The sequence below is a fragment of the Aquarana catesbeiana genome, linkage group LG11, assembly GCF_042186555.1.
Source record: "Aquarana catesbeiana isolate 2022-GZ linkage group LG11, ASM4218655v1, whole genome shotgun sequence".
NCBI classification, from domain to species: domain Eukaryota; kingdom Metazoa; phylum Chordata; class Amphibia; order Anura; family Ranidae; genus Aquarana; species Aquarana catesbeiana.
The window spans coordinates 78,236,081-78,258,841 of record NC_133334.1 but is presented as its reverse complement, the minus strand read 5'-3'; positions in this window follow the sequence as shown (position 1 = coordinate 78,258,841).

The following is a 22,761-nucleotide window of genomic DNA, read 5'->3' as shown; positions in this document are numbered from 1 at the left end:
CACTAGCCTAGTCTCTAAATACCAACCTACTTGTTCTCTTCATTCCTCTCAAGACCTCCTGATCTCTAGCTCCCTTGTCACCTCCTCCCATGCTCGCCTCCAAGACTTTTCCAAAGCCTCTCCAATCCTTTGGAATGCCCTACCCCAATCTGTCCGCTTATCTCCTACTCTATTAGCTTTTAGACGATCCCTGAAAACCCTTCTCTTCAGAGAACCCTACCCTACCCACACCTGACAACTGTTTTTTCATTTTCTGCATCAGCTCACCACCCACAGTTATTACTTTTTGTTTCCACTTGACCCTCCCTTCTAGATTGTAAGCTCTAACGAGCAGGACCCTCTGATCCCTCCTGTATTGATTTGTATTGTAAATGTACTGTCTGCCCTCATGTTGTAAAGCCCTGCGCAAACTGTTGGCGCTATATAAATCCTGTATAATAATAGTAATAATAATAAGGAGAAAGGTAAGCGGTTCCAGGGCCAAGGCAAACAGTGCCAGTGACAGTGGGTAGCCCCCTGTCCCCCTCCCCAGACAAAAGATCTCTGACAAATTTCTGTTGCGTATACGTGCTTTAGGGTGGGCATAGAGCATTTGTAACCAGGACAGGAACCGGGGCCCAAAACCAAATCTAGACAGGACAGCCCATAGATAACCCCACTCCACCGAGTCAAAGGCCTTCTCGGCGTCACGAGAGAGGCTACCACCCCAGGGTTTTCTAGATGAGCTTTCGCAATATGGATATGCAAACGCTGGATGTTTATGTTTGTATCGCGGCCCAGCATAAAACCCATCTGATTGGGATGAATTAGGGCCGTAATGACGGTATTCAACCGATTGGCAAGGGTTTTAGAGAGTATTTTAGTATCAACACTGAAGAGGGAGATAAGGCGATGTGAGGAGCACAGAATAGGATCCTTCCCAGGTTTGGGGATGACCACTATCACCGCATCAGTCATTGTGTCCGGAAGGACCACCGCCTCCAATACCTGAGTCTGTAGTGATTGGAACTGGGGAGCTAGTTCTTCTGCATACATTTTATGGAATTCAACCGGGATACCGTCAGGTCCCGGTGTCTTGCCCGTCTGCATCATCTTGAGTGCCTTCTGTGTCTCCTCTATCTTAATAGGAGCATCCAGTTTATCTGCATAGGCAGAAGTGAGGACTGGGATACCAACGGTCTCTAGATAGGCAGTCGGGTCTCTATGCTCACAAGTCTCCCGGGAGCTATACAACTGTTGATAGTAGAAGGCAAAGCGCTGGTTGATTTCCACAGGGGGCAGAGAGGAGGACACCATCGGGACCAAGGATCTGTGCAATGGTCATCACTCCTGATTGCTCCCTGGACAACCATGCCGCTCTGTGTCATTTTATAGGTTATATTTATCCAAGCAACTCTACCATTAGAAATGTTACAAAATTCTCCTTTAAACATTTGCATTTTCAATTGGTGACTCCTGTCCTGTGAAAAAAAGTTCACTTGGTCAGTTTAATTACATATTGTGCTCTTTGAACTTTTTGTTATTCTTTCCTTTTTTTGCAAAAATATTATCAGCTAAAATGACCCTATGGTAATTTGTTTTAACAGGTATTTTACTGGCATCTAGTGGTTACTTTAGGGAACTTACTGCTTGCTTCGTCAATGCCTAGAGAGGTTAAAGCGGTATTAAACCCAAAAACAAAAATTAAATAAAATGCAGCTTACCAATCATTAGATGTGTTGGCTGTATTAGTTTTCTTTTTTTTAGGCTTTTCCCCCCTCTGTTTTCACCTAGTAATCTGGCTAGAAACCACCTGTATTAGAGTGCCCCCAGTCTGGATGAATAAGCACAGGGGCACCTTTGGACAACAGCATTGTCAGTTTTGGGGAGAGAAGTGTAGTATTAGATACACTAATAATTTATACACAGTTCTGCTGGATTTATTTTGAAAAACGACAGACTTAATGGCCAGATACCAGGTGAAAATAAAGGAAAGAAAGCCTCAAAAGAAAATGAATGCAGCCATCACATCTAAGAAATGGTAAGCTGAAATATAATAAATGTTTGCTTTTGGGTTTAATATGACTTTATTAAAACACAGCAGCATAGTCATAAATATGGACAATGACTCAGATCAAGAAGTTCAACATAACCAAATGTTGATATTTTCTGATCCAGAGCAGAGTCACTAATCCTATCAGGGATTCCTTCTATAACTTTAACCACATACCGACTGCTGCACGCCGATTTACATCGGCAGAATGGCACGGGCAGGCAAAAGGGCGTACCTGTACGTCCCTTTGAAATTCCCGCCTAACGGGTGCACGCGCGCCGCGGGAACGTGCCCGCGGGTCCTGGAAACTTGATGTTAATTGGCGGTCCATGATTGCGGTGAGGTGAGGAGAGGCAGAACGGGGAGATGCCTATGTAAACAAGGCATTTCCCTGTCCTGCCTAGCAACATGACAGGGATCTACTGCTCCCTGTCATCAGGAGCAGTGATCTCTGTCATGTTGTAGTGAGCCCATCCCCCCCACAGTTAGAACACACTGAGGGAACACACTTAACCCCTTGATCGCCCCCTAGTGTTTAACCCATTCCCTGCCAGTGACATTTATACAGTAATCAGTGGCTATTTTTAGCCCTGATCGCTGTATGCATGCCAATGGTCTCAAAATAGTGTCAAAAGTGTCCGATCTGTCCGCCGCAATGTCACAGTTACGATCGCCACCATTACTAGTAAAAAAAAATTAATAATAAAAATGTCATAAATCTATCCACTATTTTGTAGACGCTATAACTTTTGCACAAACCAATCAGAAATTTGTTTTTTTATATATTTTTGAGGGATATTTTTTATAGCAAAAAGTAAAAAATATTGCTTTTTTTTTTTTCAAAATTTTCAGTCTTTTTTTGTTTATAGTGCAAAAAATAAAAACCGCAGAGGTGATCAAATACCACCAAAAGAAAGCTCTATTTGTGGGAAAAAAAGGACGTAAATTTTATTTGGGTACAACGTCGCACCAGTGCAATTGTCAGCTAAAGCGACGCAGTGCCAAATTGCAAAAAATGCTCTGGTCAAGAAGGGGGTAAATCCTTCCGAGGCTGAAGTGGTTAAAAAACATTCAAAGATCATTTTCAATACTTGAAAAAAAATAGGATTTTTCTTAAAGTGGTAGTAAACTCTCTATTTTTATTTTAATCTATAGGGAAGCTTATAATAAAGCTTACCTGTAAGTTAAATGAATATCTCCTATACGTGCACTGTTTAGGAGATATTCTAGCAAGCAGCAGCTGGTGACGTCACCAGCGCATGCGCTCTGAAGGAATAGCATACTCGTGCGGTTCCTTCAGAGCTCTGTGCTGCAGCGGTGACGTCATTGCAGCTCAGCCATTCAAGCGGCTGCATCCCTCGAACCCAGAAGAAAGACTAGGTGAGGATGGAAGCCTCTGCATCAGTGACAGGGCGCTGCTGGAGGGCTTCATTTCAAGGTACGTTTTTCATAACGTGCTAGTATGCAATGCATACTAGCATACAGTTTTATGCCTTTGCCTTGCAGGGAGAATTTTGTTTTTCCTTTTAATGTTTACTTCCACCTTAAAATAAAAAGGGCAAATTATAAAAAAAAAAGTATGCAAAATTGTTATAACAGCAGGAACCTTTCCCACCTAAACATCTGTATGTCAGAGAGGCATAAATATCCAAACACACACATATATTTCAGGTACCAAGCTTGAGGCCAGGTGGTGGTTGATATTGAGCATGCCTGTCAAGCAGTTCTTGCTTGGGAATGGTATCCTGAACCACAGGGGTTGATTTACTAAAGGGAAAAAGACTGTGCGCTTTGCAAAGTGCAGTTGCCCTTTGCAAGAGCAGTTGCTCCAGAGCATAGTAAATGAGCAGAAGCTCTGCTGACTTCCATCATCCAATCATGTGCAAGCAAAAATGCTGTTTTTCTAATTTTCCTTGCACAGGATTGGGTACTCTTTGCAAAGTCAAGCCTTACCTCATTTACTAAGCTCTGGAGCAATTGCACTTGCAGAGGGTAACTGCCTCTGCAAACTGCACAGTCTATTTGCCTTTAGTAAATCACCCCATAGTGTAGGTCTCCTCATACTAGCACAGCAAACCTGGGAAAATAAGACTCGGGAGTATCCTAGCAGTCACATGTATCTTGTGATTCTCGCACCATGTGAAGGTCAGAAACTATATCTGAAGAGCGTTGCTTCACCTTTAGGAGCTCCCGTTCCCTAGGCATGCAACCCTACCAGTACTTGATCACCTCAGGGTAATGCCATTGTTTTTGGACTACTAGCACAAGTGTCTGAACATAGATAACAGAAATAAGTACCTGAGACCTTCAGGAAGATCTGGGGTGAGGCAAGGCATGGGAAGAGAAAACCTATATGAGAGTCTGGAGGCTGATGGTGGTCAGGGTAGGCAGTAGACATGTAGCATTATCCAGAAACAATCCATGGTTAGGTCAGGCAGCAGGCACAGCGTTATCCAGAAACAGTTCAAAGTCAGGATAGGCAACAAGGAACTGTAATCCAGAAACAGCCCAAGGTAAAAAAGGGCAGGCAGCAATCTAAAAGAGTAGTCCATATTCCAGGCAAGGGGTTAGTAACAGAAAATTATTATTACTCTACAGGATTTATATAGCGCCAACAGTTTACGCAGTGCTTTACAATATAAAAGGGGACAATATAGTTACAATACAATACAAAAGGATTAAGAGGGCCCTGCTCAGAAGAGCTTACAATCTAATAGATCCAATGTATAGACAAGCAGGTAGGAAAGGCAAGGCAGGGTGGGGAGTCAGGTAGAAAGACGCTATCACAAGCCTAGGTTTTGTCATGGCCCTGGGCTTGTGATGCTTAAATAAGGCTTCACAGTAGGCATGTGCAATTCGTTTTATTCCGAATTTGTTTTTTAACGAATTTCGACAAATTCGTTAATTTGGGAATATCCGAATTAACGAAAACCCATTTAACGAATTTTTACTGAATATTCGTAAATTCGATTAAAATTGGACATTCGTAAATTCGGGCATTTGTGCATTCGTACATTCGCAATTTACGAATGTACATTCGTACATTCGTACATTAGTGAATTCGTAAATTTGTAAATTCGAAAATTCGGAAATCTGAAATAATAGTTAACTAATAATAACTTAACTATTAGTAATTACTAGTAACTTTTAAATTATAGATATTGTAATTTCCTTTCAAATTTGGCTGTTAGTGAACGTAACACATACAAATTTATCCGAAGTTATGAATGATCCTAAAAAATGGAATGGAACGTAATGAATTAATAATAATAAATAACAATAATAACAACGTTTTATTATTATTATTTATTATTAATTTGTTCCGTTCCATTTGTTTAGATGCAGCATTCGTTTTGGATAATTCGTAACTTCGGATAAATTCGTATTTGTTACGTTCACTGACAGTCAAATTTGAAAGGAAATTTCCTATAATTTAATAGTTAGTTACTATTTCAGATTTTTGAATTTTCGGGTTTTTGGATTTTCAAACTTCGAATTTACAAATTTCCGAATTTTCTAAATTACAAGTGTACGATTTTACGAATTTACGATTGTACGAATTTACAAATGTACAAATGTAAAAATGTACGAATGTACGAATGAACGAATGTTCGAATTTACGAATGTACGAATGAACGCATTTACGAATGAACGAATTTACGAATCGTGATCATAACGAATGACCCGAAAAACGAAAAAAAATAATAAACTAATGAAACGAAAACGAAAATGAACACATTTTTTGGCTGTGCTGTATGCCGATCAATGAACCTAGAGAGAGGAAAGTGTGTGGTCATGGGCCAATCAAAACACAGTCAGTACCAATATATAAAGTGCTGTAATGCTGCATAAAAGCTTCAATTGTCTGTCAAAAGACAGAGTAGGGGAAAGTTAGAACCCACAGCACAGTTTTTTTGCCTTTAGTAAATCAACCACTATGTGTCTTGGGGGTTTATTTACTAAAGGCCAATAGACTGTGCACCTTGGAAAGTGCAATTGCACTCTGCAAGTGCAGTTGCTCCAGAGCTTAGTAAATGAGGTAAAGCTTCACTTTGCAAAGAATACCCAATCACATGCAAGGAAAATTAAAAAAAACAGCATTTTTGCTTGCACTTGATTGGTTGATGAAAGTCAGCAGAGTTTCTGCTCATTTACTTAACTCTGGAGCAACTGCTCTTGCCGTGTGCAACTGCACTTTCCAAAGTGCACAGCCTATTTGCCTTTAGTGAATCAACCCCTTGGTGATTATGGGGAAAATCCCAAATTTTTAGTTGTTAGAACAGGAATGGAGGGAAAATCTTCTAATGGGGATTCCGGTTTTAGTGACAACTGTCAAAGAGGGGATTTTACTCCCTGTTCTGTGTGAAGGATAGTCCCAATGGGACACAGAGAGCAAACAAAAGAAAATAAACTGACGGAACGTTTATGCATTTCCTGCTCTATCTTAAAAAAAAGCTTTACATCCACCAAGACAAATGGATACTCACAAACAGATAAAAATAGCAAGCGAGTAACTGATCTACTTCAGCTGAAAGCGTTGAAACCTGGGACCGAATGATTGGAAGGCTGATGCATTTCGGGGGAAATGCCCCCTTCCTCAGAGCTAAAGTGTTTATATATAAATGTACACACACACAAAATGTTGTGACGCTGTGTACAAGAGAACAGAATGCAATAATTTGCAAATTTCAAAAACTCGTATTTTATTCATACTAAACATATCACGTGTGATATTAAACATATCACATTTTTAAAAAGGTAAAATGTCCCATTTTATTTTGAAATTGATGGCAGCAACACGTCTCAAAAAAGTTGGGACTGGGCAACAAAATGCTGGCAAAGTACAGTAAGTGGTGCTAACAAGAAAGAGCTGGAAAAACATTTTTAAACTACAGTATATAGGTTAATTGGCAACAGGTCAGTAACATGATTGGGTATAAAATCTTAGAGAGTCAAAGGGGTTGATTTACTAAAGAAAATTGACTGTGCACTTTGCAAAGTGCAGTTGCACTCTGCAAGTGCAATTGCTCCAGAACTTAGTAAATGAGGCAAGGCTTCACTTTGCAAAGAGTACCCAATCACATGCAAGGAAAATTAAAAAAAAACAGCATTTTTGCTTGCACATGATTGGACGATGGAAGTCAGCAGAGCTTTTGCTCATTTACTAAGCTCTGAAGCACCTGCTCCTGCAGAGTGCACAGTCAATTTGCCTTTAGTAAATCAACCCCAAAGTGTCTCAGAAGTAAAAATGGCCAGAGGTTCAACAATCTGTGAAAAGCTGCATCTAAAAATTGTTGAACAATTTCATAATAATGTTGCTCAATGTAAAACTGCAAAGACTTTAAATATATCATCATCTACAGTACATAATATCATTAAAAGATTCTGGGAATCTGGAGAAATCTCTCTGAGCAAGGGACAAGGCCGAATTGCAATATTGGATACCCATTCGCCTGAGGGCCCAAGGCCTGGCAGCGAAAGGGTTAAAGTAAAACCCTAAACATAGACAAAACTTTTAATTTAGACTAAAGCTGGCCACACACTTTTAGATTTTTTTGTTCAGCCCTGAGGCCTGGAAAAAAAAAAAGGCCCAGCCCTAAAAGGCGCTATGCAGAAAAAAAGCATTTGGTGACTGTGACCATGTACCTGTTCACACAGTGGGGTCCCACACCCAAGTGTTACTAAGAGCATCCCTAGGGCAACCACTCCTAAGGTGGCACAGACACCACAAAAATGTAAATATCCAAATTTCCCTTACAGCTTTCAGAATTTGTGAAAGACCCCCAAAACCATATATTTTCTGAAAGCATATGACTTCTAGAATAAAAAGAAGGTGCTACTGATTATTTAGAAACCGCGGTATTTGCGCAAATGTTTATCAAACCAATATATTCGCAAAAAATACACTAAAACCATGATTAGCAGATAAAAACACAGCTAATTTGATAAAATTTCTGCTAAATCCCTACTAAATATAAAAGCTTAACCTGTATGGAGTTAATAAATAACAAAAAATTGTAATTTTTACATTATGCCTTTTTGCATAATGGTGAAAATCGAATGTACCCAAATATTTCTCTAAAATTCTGGAGGTTTTCATTTTTCACTTACAGCTTTCAGAACTTGTAAAAGACCACTTGTAAACCAAACCATACATTTTCTGAAAGCACATGGCCAGTAGAATAAAAAGAAGGTGCTAGTGATTTTTATTGCAGCGCGATATTTGCGCAAATGTTTATCAAATCAACATTTTCGCTAAAAATACACTAAAATCATTAATAGTGTACATAAACACAACATAACAAAATTCCTGCTAAATTGCTACTAAAACATCTTTTACATGTGGCATACTAAAGTGTACACCCATGTAGGGCCATGTTTACCCGCACAGGGATGCACAGGTGTTCCGTACATCCCTGTACAGGCAGTCCCATTTATGTCAACTGGGATGCAATGGCTGCACAGGCATAGCTGCTGTTCCCAATTTGACATCCGTGTGTGTGTGGGTACATGACCCCAAACCAGACAGTGTGAGCTCAGGGACATGCATGCGAACCTACATGGATGTAAAATTGGGAGCAACGGCTCTGTTCATGCAGGTGCTACACCCAAATGACATCAATGGGATAGCCTGCACAGAGATGCATGGAACACCTGTGCATCCCTGTAAAGGTACGCTGTGTATGCCCTGTGTGAACAAGGCCTTAGGCCCCTTTCACACAAGCAGACTGATCAGGTCTGCCTGTCTGTTTTTCAGGCAGGCCCAATCGGACCACCCATTGTTCTCTATGGAGTGGATGATGTAAATGGACATGTGTCTGTTTACACCTGCCTGCATCCGATCCAGTCCAGTCCACTAAAAACAGAGGGATGGGGATCAATCTAGCAGATCGGATCGCATAGTATTGGATGGAAATGGACAGGCGGTCCGTTGCTATCCGACCGCCTCATAGAGAACAGCAGCTGTGTCTGTGTCCGCTCTACATCAGCGGAGCAGACATGGACCTGCCATCTGCCTGCTCATCGGGGATCAGCAGACAGATCGCTCGCCGAGCAGGCGGATCTGTTTGACAGAGTCCGCTCCATGTGAAAGGGGTCTTGTCAGGAATGGCTGGTCCATTAGGGGCGCAGGGGCGTTTGTATGATTTTTTTTTTCAAGCCGCGTGAGTAGAGCCTGAGGCTCTAATTGCCTTGAAAAAGGTTGGGCTCAGGGCGGAGAGCATTGCCCCCGAACCCACCCACTTGTGACAATAGCGAATTAATATTCACTATTGTCTTCCAGCTTCTCCTCCTGGGCAATCAGGATGGATCGGGTTGGGTGGGAGGAGAAGCAGAGGAAGCCGTGGAGGGGTGGGGGGGGCGGCACCATGGAGGGGTGAGTGCGGGGGGGGGACCGTCACTGTGGAGGGGTGAGTGCGGGGGGGACTGTCATCGTAGAGGGGTGAGTGCGGGGGGAGGGGGGGCAACTGTCATCATGGAGGGTTGAGTGTGGGGGGGGCGACTGTCCCCATAGAGGGGTGAGTGAGGGCGGACATGGGGGGTCTTACTATGTTTGTGTTATTTTTCTATTTTACTTTTTACATTTTTTACTTTTGGGGGGGAGGGCTTTTGGTGAAATATCAGAGGTCTAAACAGAACCCCATATCTCTTTTTTTGAGACAGAGAAAGGGACTGAAGATAGTCACTTTCTCTGTAGCACTTTACATGAATGGATGGAATTGGATGGTATTATTCATTGTACAGGGGGGAAGGTTTGGTATACACATGTATACCAAGCCCCCCAAAGCCACAACTTCACCCCCACCCGCACCGCTCCCCCCCTGCCACGCTCCCCAAGTTGACAGATCGTAGGAGATCTGCGCAGGGAGAAATTGCAGGTGGCGGGAGGGAAGGAGGGATGCTGCTCAGAGCGGCCATGGATCAGGGTGCGGGGGCAGTATGGGGGGTGATCAGAGGTATTGGGGGGACACATCTGGATCCCCCCCAAGCCCCATGCAGCACCTGAAGCCGGCAGGAGCGGCAGAGGAGGGATGTTGGCTAATGATGGTGGCTGTGGGGAGTGGGTTTGCTGGGGGGGTCAGAGGGGGGTGAAGGGGATAAGAGAGGAGAGTGGGGGAGTAGTACTAAGTGGAAGTTAGCGGTGGGAGGTAGAGAGGCAGGGGACAGGGAGGCGGCAGGGTGGGGGGGGGGGGGCATCACATTAGGGGCTAATAAGAGTTATAGAATTGTTTAGCAGAGTCTGCTGAATTTAGTCTGATATAAGCTTATAGTCATTGAAGTGACCATAAGCTTATATGAGAGGGAGATATGAGGTCCGTACGGCGTACAGACTTGGCCATCTGCGAGCACTTTTTAGGCCCGTAAGGAGTGCGGACCTGGCAGTGAAAGAATTAAACCCTGTTAAAAATCCAAAGTTTGCTTAAATATTAATTGCACAGCCACTTATTTATTTCATTAATTTTTCTCCCACATTTGTCTCACTTTCACTTTTGTGTGTGTTTTCTCACTGGATGAAGGGTGTAAGTCTTCGGGCTTGCCCTGATGTCTAGGAGGAGGATGTGTGGCCATCAGGTTCCTTCCTCCCCTGCCCCTGGAGGGTCTCTCTTTGGAAGAGCCCCTCCACCATGTATTTGATAGTCGGCTTCGGCTGACCTAGAAGAACAGGGTCTGCCAGGCCCCGGGGGATCAGGGTAGAGGTCCTACCCCTTCAGGGGGCGGACTAAAGCACACTTTTTAGTGTGTGTTTGATATGCACAATATTTGATTAGGTAATGTTTTTTCCATTTCAGGTTTTGTGCACCACTGCGGACTTAAAGCGGGATTCCGGCTGTGAAAAGAAAATTTAAAAGTCAGCAGCTACAAACACTGTAGCTGCTGACTTTAAATAAGTACTTACCTGTCCTGGGTGCCCGCGATGTCGGCCGCCCGAGGCCGACCCGTCCCGTCCCTCGGCTTTCGGGTCTCGGCACCGCCATCCTAAGTAAGGGAAACAGGCAGTGGAGCCTTGTGGCTTCACTGCCAGTTTCCTACTGCGCACGCGTAAGTGGCGCTCTGTGAATGGCCCCGTGGTGTTCTGGGAACATACACAGTTCCCAGAAGGCAACGGGGCCGCTCATCGAGGAGCAGAACACCCCGCGGAATAGGAAGAGGCAGATTAGGAAGACTGCCTAGCAACAAGGGTTTAGGTAAGTTTAAAAAAAATTTTTTTAGGATTTTTCATGCAATTTTTTTTTTAGGGTGACCCTCCACTTTAAAGAAAAACAAAAAACGTGTCTGTAAGGTCAGAACTCATGTTCCTTGCATGTCCATTTACACATGTGCTGCTCCTGCAGCAACTTTTCTCCTGGGGAGCGAGCTAGCTAACTGGTGCTACTCCCTTTTAAAGGCAAGACCCACTTGACAGTTCGTCTTGATAGGGTTGAAATAATGACTTAGAGTTCCACTTTAATTGTTTCTGTTTTTTCTTACCTGTGTACGTATCAATTGTTCTATTTAAATTGTTTGTGCTCCTTTCTTACCTGTGTACGTATCAATTGTTCTATTTAAATTGTTTGTGCTCCTTTCTTACCTGTGTACGTATCAATTGTTCTATCAATCTGTATCTAGATGGAATTTGGAACTGCTGAATAATCATTACATGTTCGCTGATGAGAAACTCTTTGTACCTTAACCTGATTTGGTAATGCCGATAAGATTACTGCTTTTGGAACTGCCTATAAAAGAAGTAAAGGGAGCAGTCCTTTTTTTTTTGCTCAGAACTGTGATACAGACATACCTGACTCCGTGTCATTATTCTTATAGAAGCAATAATTTGGCAAAGCAATATAAACTTAAGCAACTTGTTTAAAAGTTGAACCTAACATTTTGGCGCCCGGACGAGGGACTCACCGATGATACTACAAGAGGTGGTTGAGCTACGCTGACGGAACAAAAAGACAGGCATTCCGGGAACCACAGATCAAAAAAAAAACCTGCGCAGGTAAGAAAAAGCTTTATTTTTCTTATATTCTGTGCTCCCCTGATTTGTGCCTATCCGTTCTGTCAGTTACGGTTCTCCTGGTTTTAAAACACCAGCCTCTGTAGTGGTGAGTCTAGAATTACTGGATATTTTAGTTTATATTGCTGGAATTATTTGTTTGTTTTGTCTGTCTTGTCTGTCTTGTCTCTCTTGTTGAGAAAGTGAATGAGCCTTGTCAAGGATGGTATGAGTTAGAAGGGGATTGCTGAACTAAGCAACGGAATGCGCCTTACCTCACACGATTGGGAACCTGAGGGCTTGTGAGCTTGGGGGTCTGACGCTTATGCTTAACCTCACATCTAACTCATAAACCATAGACGGGTTGAGAGTATAAGCCCTGTCTGCTCCATAAAGCAGGGATAAGAGTGTATGAGAGGGATTCCCAGATACGGGGAGGGAATAAGGTCTCAACAAAGTCCCGAGATCTAGTCGGATACCTGGCCACTTAAAGGAATGCTTGTATATGTTGTAGCCGCATTTTTGTATATGTTGTAGCCGCATTCTGGTTTGTTATTGGGCTAGCATATAAAGTAATTATTTATTATTGGGCTAGCATATAAAGTAATTCGGTTTCAGAAATCTCATTCCGGAGAGGTTTCTAGAATTCTAGCACCCTAGGAGGAAGGCAACGAGGAACTAGTGTAACTTAGCTGGTTTGCTATTGGGCTAGCATATAAAGTAATTATTCATTCTTGTATATGTTGTAGCCGCATTATATTGTACACTAAGTGTCCCACACGCTACCTAGGCAGGACTGTTAGAATGGGCCAGAGGAACACAAAACCCCGTCAGGGAATTGTGGCGCACTATACGGTGCCACAGATAATTAAGAACATTTATGGGAAAACCGAAGCACAGGACTTAAAGGATGTCCTTCGTAAATTTAAGGTGAAAGGAGCAGCGGGCTTAGACCCGGATGTATGGAGTGAAATAAAAAGGGACAGACAAGGAGAGGTGTTAGAGAAGCAATGGATGCGTCAGGTTCAATGCTTAATTAAGGTCTCAAATAGAGCGAAAGAAGAGGGGTGGAAGTATAATCCAGATTGTGATGGTTGGGATATGAAAGATAGAAGAACAAAAAAATGTCGAGGCTCCCAGCTCAGCCATCCCACCCCCATACACTGACGTAGAACGCAAACCACACAAGATATATCCGGTACTTGAGGGGAGAGGATGGGTTTGTCAGGATTGTGGAGCACAAAACCCAGAATGGGCAGTAGAATGTGTGCATTGTGGGGCACAAAAACCTCATCCAGAAACTGTAGCTCCCGTACGCACTGATACACGCATTGTTCAGGTAAACAATCCAGAATTTGGACAAGCAGCCCATCCAAATGCCCCGCCTACTGTCACTCGTAGAATGCAAATAAGGACTTGGGCACCATGGTCGGCAGACACCCTTATGGCATTAATACAGAGCGCCCCAGACCCGGTAGCAAAGCCAGCTGCTTTTTGTAGATTTGTGACACAGTTAATGAATACACATGAAGCGACCTGGCAGGATGGGGAGGATCTATGCAGACACAAAATGACTCTGACCCTGTTTAACCAGTTTATGACAGAAATAGGTCCACACAGACCTGCAGGACAAGTTGATGGGGATGGCAATTTAGAGACAGGACATGTCAGACATATAGACTCAAGGGCCCCTTTTATTGCTAGATTAGAAGCTTTTTGTCAGGCAAAACAACAGGAGAGGGGGTCCATATCACCCATGAAGCAAATGCCAGGACAGACTGTATTGGAATTTTACTTATCTATGGAAAGTATGATGGCAGATGAGGGATTGGACTTGGCCCTGCCAGTCACAATCCGAGCCTTCAATAGACAATTTATGGAGGGATTAATTCCACAGATAAGTGAGAGACTGAAAGCCTGCACACCAGAGTGGAGGGCAACTAGAGATAGAGGGACGTTGTTACAAAAAGCGCAAGGCATAGAGGCGGACTTAGCAGAAACCAAAGGGAGGAAATCTCATGCTATCAACGCACTCGGGGGTCCCCAAGAGCAAGGTAGAGGTTCCTTTCGCAAACCCCTTACCTGTCACTACTGTAACAAGATTGGTCACATCAGACGCAACTGTAAGAAAAGAATAAGGGATGAAGGAGAGGAAGGTGTTGATTCTCCAGTTAATCAGAGAAGGAACCAGCCCAGGGACAACAAAAATAGTCATATCAGGCAGCAGGGAGATGGTCCACGAGCATGACTCACCCCGGTTTTAGAAAAATCCAAAACAACAATGCTTAAGACAAATATAACGGTTGGTAATAAGAAAATCTCTTGTTTAGTCGATACAGGAGCTTCACGCTCGTTACTTTCTGACTCTGAACTACTCCCTGGCCAAAAATCACCTGACACTTTACTAATAACTGGATATGATGGCATTTTAGCCGACGCCCCGCTTACAAAACCTCTGAAAGTTAAAGTAGGAAACCACATGTTCCTTTCACGCTTTCTGGTATCCAGAGGAGCCCCCACTAATTTGTTAGGAGCTGACATTTTGCAGAAAATAGGAGCTAACATTACCTATCACCCAGATGGCACTGTCACCTTAGCTATAGGGGATAATCAAGAACACATGGAGATGTGTAACCTGATACAATACCTAGAGGAGGAATCGGAATTGTCCGGCACACCTCCTTCAGACTTAGATCAGATTTTGTCGTCCCTTCCAGAACTATGGGAAAAACATCCAGCTGATGTTGGACTTTTGCCCATACCTCCGGTTACCCTACAGCTGATTCCAGGAGCAGTGCTTCCCCAACAAAAGCAGTATCCACTTAGTGCACCCCAAGAGACGGCCATAGAAATGCAGGTCCAATCCTTCTTAAAAAGTGGAGTTCTAAAAGAGGTAAAATCACCGGCAAACACTCCCTTGTACCCGGTTAAAAAGAAATCAGTAGCCGGTAGTCCGGTTAAGTATAGAATGGTCCAAGACCTTAGAGCGGTCAACAAAATACTAGCCCTGATGACACCTTTAGTACCCAATCCACATACATTACTGTCACAAATACCATCAACCAGTATGTACTTTACGGTTATAGATTTAGCGAATGCTTTCTTTTCCGTCCCGCTTGCTGAAGAATGCCAAGTTTGGTTCGCATTTTCAATAAAAAATCGGCAACTAACCTGGACACGCCTACCTCAGGGTATGGCGCATTCACATACCTTGTATTCGCAAGCATTGCAAACGGTGTTGGGAGAATGGGTACCACCAGATTCCTGTGTATTGTTACAATATGTGGATGATTTATTGTTATGCTGCCCTGACAAAGAAACTTGTTTGGCCACCACCCTTAATTTGTTGCGATTTTTGGCAGAAAAAGGTTGCAAGGTTAATAAGAAAAAGTTACAAGTGTGTCAGGAAAAAGTTATCTTTTTGGGACATTGTATATCACAGGGTACGAGACATCTCACTGAGGAGAGGGTTCAAGTGATAAAGGGAATGTTACCCCCACGGAATTTCAAACAATTGCGTATGTTTTTAGGTATCGTGTCATATTGTAGACAGTGGATACCACATGCTAGCGCTTTGATGCAGCCATTATACGATTGTTTGAAAATTGTACCGTATGTGCTTACAGAAGTAGCTTATGAGTCATTTATCACTTTGAAAAAGTTGTTGATTTCTGCCCCGGCTATTGGTATACCAGATTACACCAAGATATTTAATCTGTACATTGCTGAGATCACTGGACACGCCACAGGTGTTCTGACACAGGCACATGTAAAACAAAGACCAGTCGCTTACTTTTCAGCAGCATTAGATCCAGTATCTAGAGGTTCACCGTCTTGTGTACGGGCGGTAGCTGCAGTGTCAATTATCATAGATAAGTCATCAGAGATTGTTCTAGACAATCCAGTCGTAGTGCATACCACACATGACATACATGCAATCTTGTCTCAGGTACAGCCCAAACACATTTCAATGGCTAGGCAATTAAGATTACAGCGTACTTTACTCTTACCTCCAAATGTTACTTTTCAGCGCTGTACAACCTTAAATTTGGCCACCTTTTTGCCTCTTCAGTCACCAGATTTGGCAAGGGGGAATGATAGTACTAATAGTACTAGTGAGAAAAGAAATGAGGACACTGACACTCTTTTGTTTAAAGAAGTAGATCAGCACGATTGTTTTCAGCTCATGGAACAGGAGACAATGGGATTCCCACATGTTACAGATACACCAATTTTAAATGCTGAGCACACTTTGTACATAGATGGCAGTAGGTTTGCTGATGACAAGGGTAAATATCACACAGGGTATGCTGTAGTGACTGATACGCAGGTAATTGAAGTACAGGCCTTACCAGCCCACATGTCAGCACAGGAAGCAGAATTAAAAGCTTTAGAACAAGCCCTAGAATACTTAAAAGAACGAGAAGGGAATATTTACACTGACTCTGCCTACGCTTATGGTGTAGCGCACGATTATGGCCACATATGGAGGGCTAGAGGTTATCTGACAGCAGCAGGTACACCTGTAAAACATGGAGAAGGGATTAAGAGAGTCCTGAACAATCTTCAAAAGGTTAAACGAGTAGCCATTATGAAGATAGCGGCACACACGAGCGCAAAAACAATTGAGGCAAAAGGAAATGCATTTGCAGATTTGACTGCAAAACAGGCAGCTCTAGGGGAAGGAAGCCCTGAGACCTTAGCAGCGGTAGAGGTGAGTATCCCAGAACCAACATGGCAGCAGCTGAGTAAATTACAGGAGCAAGCAGGGGAGAGCGAGAAAGATAAGTGGGTCAGGATGGGAGCAGCACCAGACCTTGACAATGTATGGAGGGAAGGAGGCAAAATATGCCTGCCTGCCTCTCTGTACCCAGAAATGGCAGCGGCAGTTCACCTACCCACACACGTCAGTTCCAATTCCATGTATAGGATTGTGAACCAAGGATGGCTCGCCCCTGGATTCAGTAGCACTGCAAGAAACTACTGTGCAGCCTGCCAAATCTGTCTCCTGAATAACCCAGGACAGAGAGTAAAAACCCCACGAAAACACCAGGTCCGGGCCCAATACCCCTTCCAGAGACTGCAAATTGATTACATACAAATGCCTAAGAGCGGCCCTTTTGAATTTGTCCTCGTGTGTATCGATTTATTCTCAGGTTGGCCCGAAAGTTATCCAGTAAAATCGGCTACAGCTAAAGCCACAGCTAAGAAACTGATCACTGAGTTAATACCTAGGTTTGGTCTTCCTGAAACCATAGAATCAGATAGGGGGACACACTTTACAGGAGAAATCATGCAGAATGTGATGACCATGTTAGGGGTTCAACAAAGTTTTCACACCCCTTACCACCCACAGAGTTCAGGATCAGTGGAGAGAGTAAATGGGACAATAAAGTTAAAAATACAAAAAGCCATGCAAGAGTTAAACAAGCCTTGGCCAGAATGCCTGCCTTTGGCTTTGTTCTCTATAAGGTACACTCCAACAGGAAAGACAGGATTATCCCCATATGAGATACTTTTTGGGAATGCACCTAGATTGGGTTTATACTTTCCACAGAGTATGCAATTGCAATGTGATAGTTTGACTGCATATGTGATACAATTACAACAACGTCTAACTAAGATCCACAAAAGTGTGTATTCTTCTCTTCCAGACCCTAATTCAATAACAGGTACACATACTCTGCTACCAGGGGATTATGTATATGTGAAGAAACACACCAGAAAGACATTGGAACCCAGGTTTGAAGGTCCTTACCAAGTACTCTTGACCACAGCCACCTCAGTAAAGCTGGAAGGAAAACCTACCTGGATACACGCATCACATTGCAAGAAACAACCCGAGAAAACAACATGATGAAATATCTACTTACAGATTTTTTGTTGAAGATTGTTGTTTTACAAATATATGCATGGACTCCTGGTATTAATGTACTTGAAGTAGAGGAAACAACAACTTTCGAATGGGCTATAGATGATCCTAAAGTAGCAAATTATTATTGACAAAGGTAGACTAGTACATCTTTCCTCACAGATACAACAGGATACTGCACCACATTGGTGGGATATATTTAGTGGAATGTCTTCTACAGCAACCAATACCTTTTACTGGTTGTTAAGTCCAATGGTAATTATTATTCTAATATTAATATCACTTACAATCACGAATATATGTGTATACAGGAAAATAAATAGGAAAATTAGGAGAATAGACAGGGTATACTGATAAGTGTGTATTGACATCACCCTACTCCTATAAAACTCCTCTTCTTGAATTTTAAGATGTTGGTAATACCTAGGGGGATGGGTTCTACCCCTCTGACAACTCGCGGTCAGGGAAAGGACTCTGGGGAAAAACTGACTAGAACTTATTCATGAGGACCCAGGGGGGAAGGAGAGGATGATGTCAAAGGGGGAAATTGATAGGGTTGAAATAATGACTTAGAGTTCCACTTTAATTGTTTCTGTTTTTTCTTACCTGTGTACGTATCAATTGTTCTATTTAAATTGTTTGTGCTCCTTTCTTACCTGTGTACGTATCAATTGTTCTATTTAAATTGTTTGTGCTCCTTTCTTACCTGTGTACGTATCAATTGTTCTATCAATCTGTATCTAGATGGAATTTGGAACTGCTGAATAATCATTACATGTTCGCTGATGAGAAACTCTTTGTACCTTAACCTCATTTGGTAATGCCGATAAGATTACTGCTTTTGGAACTGCCTATAAAAGAAGTAAAGGGAGCAGTCCTTTTTTTTTTTGCTCAGAACTGTGATACAGACATACCTGACTCCGTGTCATTATTCTTATAGAAGCAATAATTTGGCAAAGCAATATAAACTTAAGCAACTTGTTTAAAAGTTGAACCTAACAGTCTCTATTTAGGGACCTTTTATATTCCAGAACAATGCTCGATCCCTGCTACTACCTCCATATTTACACAGTGACAGAGCATCAGTCTTATGCAGCGTACACACGAGCAGACTTTTCTATCGGGCTGGTCCGACGGACCGAGTCCAACGGACAATCCAAACGTGTGTGGGCTTCATCGGACCTTCAGCTGACTTTTCCAGTCAAAAATCTGACGGACTTTAGATTTGAAACATGCTTCAAATCTTTCCGATGGACTTGAGTCCGGTCGAAAAATCTGCTCGTCTGTATGCTAGTCCAACGGACGAAAACCCACGCTAGGTCAGCTATTGGCTACTGGCTATCAACTTCCTTATTTTAGTCCGGTCGTACGTCATCACGTACGAATCCATCGGACTTTGGTGTGATCGTGTGTAGGCAAGTCCGTTCGTTCAAAAGTCCGTCGGAAAGTCCATCGGTCCAGTCCGGTCGAAAAGTCCGCCCGTGTGTACGCGACATTACTTGCACATTTTTTCCTCAATGCAGCACATCACAATGCATAGTGCATCACATCTGTGCATCGTGGTGTGTTAAAAGGAATCTGCATTGATTTCCATTGTCTGTATACTTTGGGATGCCATTTGGAACGAGTGACAGAATGCTGCAATACACAAATACTGCATGTTGTGTTGATTACCCATGTTGACGCACATAGGTGTGAAGGTAGCCTGAAACCCAAAACTATGGTCTTCCATTATTAGAAATATGCGCTTCTGTACATATAGTTTTCTCTTTGATCCCTCTGCAAAGTCCCACAAATACCTGTTAAGCCTGCCAAAGAAGTCCACCTTATGCAACTTCCTGTGATGGTGTTATTATTAGATTATTGAATCATGCGCTTGGAAGCTTGTTGTATGCAGAGAATAATTTTCTTTATGGAGGATAACAAATGCATGTCTTACAGAATGGAGAAACATGACACAGGAAACAGGAATATACAAGTACATGCACTTAACACATACAGAACATCCTGTTATTAATTTACCATAGAATAACACACTATAACACTGCAGTGCCACCTGCTGGGTAAAAAAGGTATAATACATATATATATTGTCAATTTATATAAGCGACTTTAGATTACATGCTGTTGTTCTTTTCCAACACCCCTTCTCAACAGCATGTGCCTTGTCAAATTATATTCAGCTTCTTCTAGAAATAACTATGACGTTCCTTCAATAAAGGCTTGGTGAGTGCATTGGCAGTCATCTCCTCTTATGGGCAGTATTGAATGTTAATAACACTTTGCTCTTGATTGTCCCTCAGTAGGTGATACTTGATGTCGATGTGTTTAGTCCTAGGATTGACCCTTTCTGATTGCGTAAGCTTTATACATCCCTGGTTGTTTTCAAAAATGGCAGTTGGCTTTGACATGTCTATCCCAATGTCCACAAAAAGTTGACAAATCCATATTGCTTCTTGACACGCGTGTGCTGCTGCAATGTACTCTACTTCAGTTGAAAATAGAGCGACAGTTGTTTGCTTTCAACTAGACCAACTTATGGTTCCTTCACCATACTGGAAGATGAAACCACTTGTGTGTAGCAATAACTCTCGGCGGAGCTGCTGGTTTAAAGCGGGCGTGTTACCTTCACTCTCCTTCCTTCTGTTTCACCGGCACCGGGTCTAGGGTTCCGTTGAGTTTACCTCCGGACGATACAAGCACCAACACTTGAGTACGTTTTCAATGCTTTATTAAACAATTAACGAAGGAAGTAGCAGGAAAGAGACAGAAAGGAAACTGCAGGGAAAGCTCAAATACCTCTCTGTAGGATTCTTGACAAATGTCCTTTAGAGTTGAATATTTCAGTAGAATGCGCTCCCCTTGTGGGACACACTCTTTGCTCGCCTGGATAGGCCTCTCTCACTTGCCTAGCAGCCAGTACGTAGCACGAACAAAAGTCTCTGCCACAGACTTGATTGAGATGAACCCGTACGATCCTCTGCCACAGGATGTATTGGTTTTGTGGTGAAAGTCAGTCACAGTGCCTGAACCATTAAGCCAAACCCGGCAACACTATGCTGTAAAGTTACTTTAGGATACGTCCTCCAACCAAGTCACCAGGCCCCTCTCCAGACCAGCACTCTGTATGATCCTTCCATGACGGGTCCTCCCCTGGGATCTTCTCAGTTGTCCAGCTTCTTCACTCTGGATAGACAGCTCAGGACCATTCCTCGGCTGCTGTGGTAGGCCCCAGACAAGCTTCTGGGCCCACCCATGCGCCGCAGGGACGCGGGCCTCTGGAACGGAGGACCACAAGGTAGCATTCTAACGCATACCTGTCGGCCAGGAGGGCCAGCAGTTGGCTGTAAAACGAACCCTAAAACATGGTGTCTGTCCCATAAATACCCTCTCCCAGAATCCCACTCGGAGGACCACCTCCACCAAGTTGTCTCCGGGAGAGAAGAGCATCCAAACGCTTTGACACATTGCCTTTCCAACACTGACCAAAAGTAACAACGACACCCACCGGCCCAGTATAGAAACACACACAAAGTCAGCCAAGCTGGAACAGAGGCAAATCTAACTTCCCCTAACGAGCTATTTACTAAATTTACCTATCAGATGGTAGATCGTAAATCTACCAGCGCTACATACTCACCAGTAGACGTTGTCCCCAACGTCTGTCCAAAAACAATGACAGTAACTCCCAAACCTGGGAGTAGGTATTTGAGCTGTTAAATAACTTGGATAGTCAGAGAAAGAAAGAAAGAAAGACAGTGGAAAGACATTATAAGACTTACATCTACAAAACATTATGTTCACGTCCGTAAACAAAACCATCCCATGACTGTACACAACCTCACCATCTATCTAGCTGAAAAGCCTCCCAGCTTGATAGGAGATCCAATAGTTCCTGAAAAGGAAAACATATTAAACACACACATATACTGTACAATATCAGGAGCAAAGCCTCATCCCTTTTTTTTTTAAATGAGCCTCTCTTCCTTTTTTTTTTTTTCTATATCAAAATAATCTTAAGGAGTCCATCCCTGTATAATAATTTCTTCAAATGGAGGAAATCCGGCTAGCAAAAAGAAGTCCTTGGATTTGAAACACTGAACAGAATATGCAGATCTTGACCACGAAGATCTCTTTACACTGACACTAACTAACTGTCTAACTTCAAAGTTCTTTTGTCCATGATCACCAACAAAACCGGGGATCTGGCAAGGTCAGTGTCTTTCCTGTTTTATCCACTGTGGTAATGAAATAGACAACGTCATCTTTTCCGGGCCTGCAGATGACCACTTTGTCAGCATAGATGTGCCGACCGAAGTTCCAGTGCATAAAACATCCACTAAAACGTTCATCCATTTTAACAGAACATCCAGTCTTTCGGAAAGGCTTAGGCACAGACAAATAGTCCCAAACAGCTTCACTGTACCAAAGTGCCCGGTTAAGTTCAATCACTTGCATTATGTCCTGGGGCACGTAGGGGAATTCCAAACCATACTCTGCAGCCACACGCTTGTTTAGCATTCTCTGCAAATGTGCAAGTTTGGGCAAAGATCTGTCTCTCCCCATACCAGGAGGCACACATGAATCCAATGATTTGCTCACCATAGACCCAGCCGGTGTCTGTAGTGAACTAGTAACTTTCGGTAAAGCCTCAGTAACAGTACTGTGTGGCTCCACACAGGGTGACGTCTTCCCAGAACTCAGGGCTGTCCATTCAGGGAAAGTCATAGCAGAGGCGACGTCTTCGCCTTGTGACCACAACAGCTCTTGTGACATAGTCTCGAATAAGTCATCATCACCGGAAAGATCTGACATGGATTCTATTTCCGAATCTCCCAACTCTTCTGCTGGCAGATACTTATTTACAGTCCCAGATACATT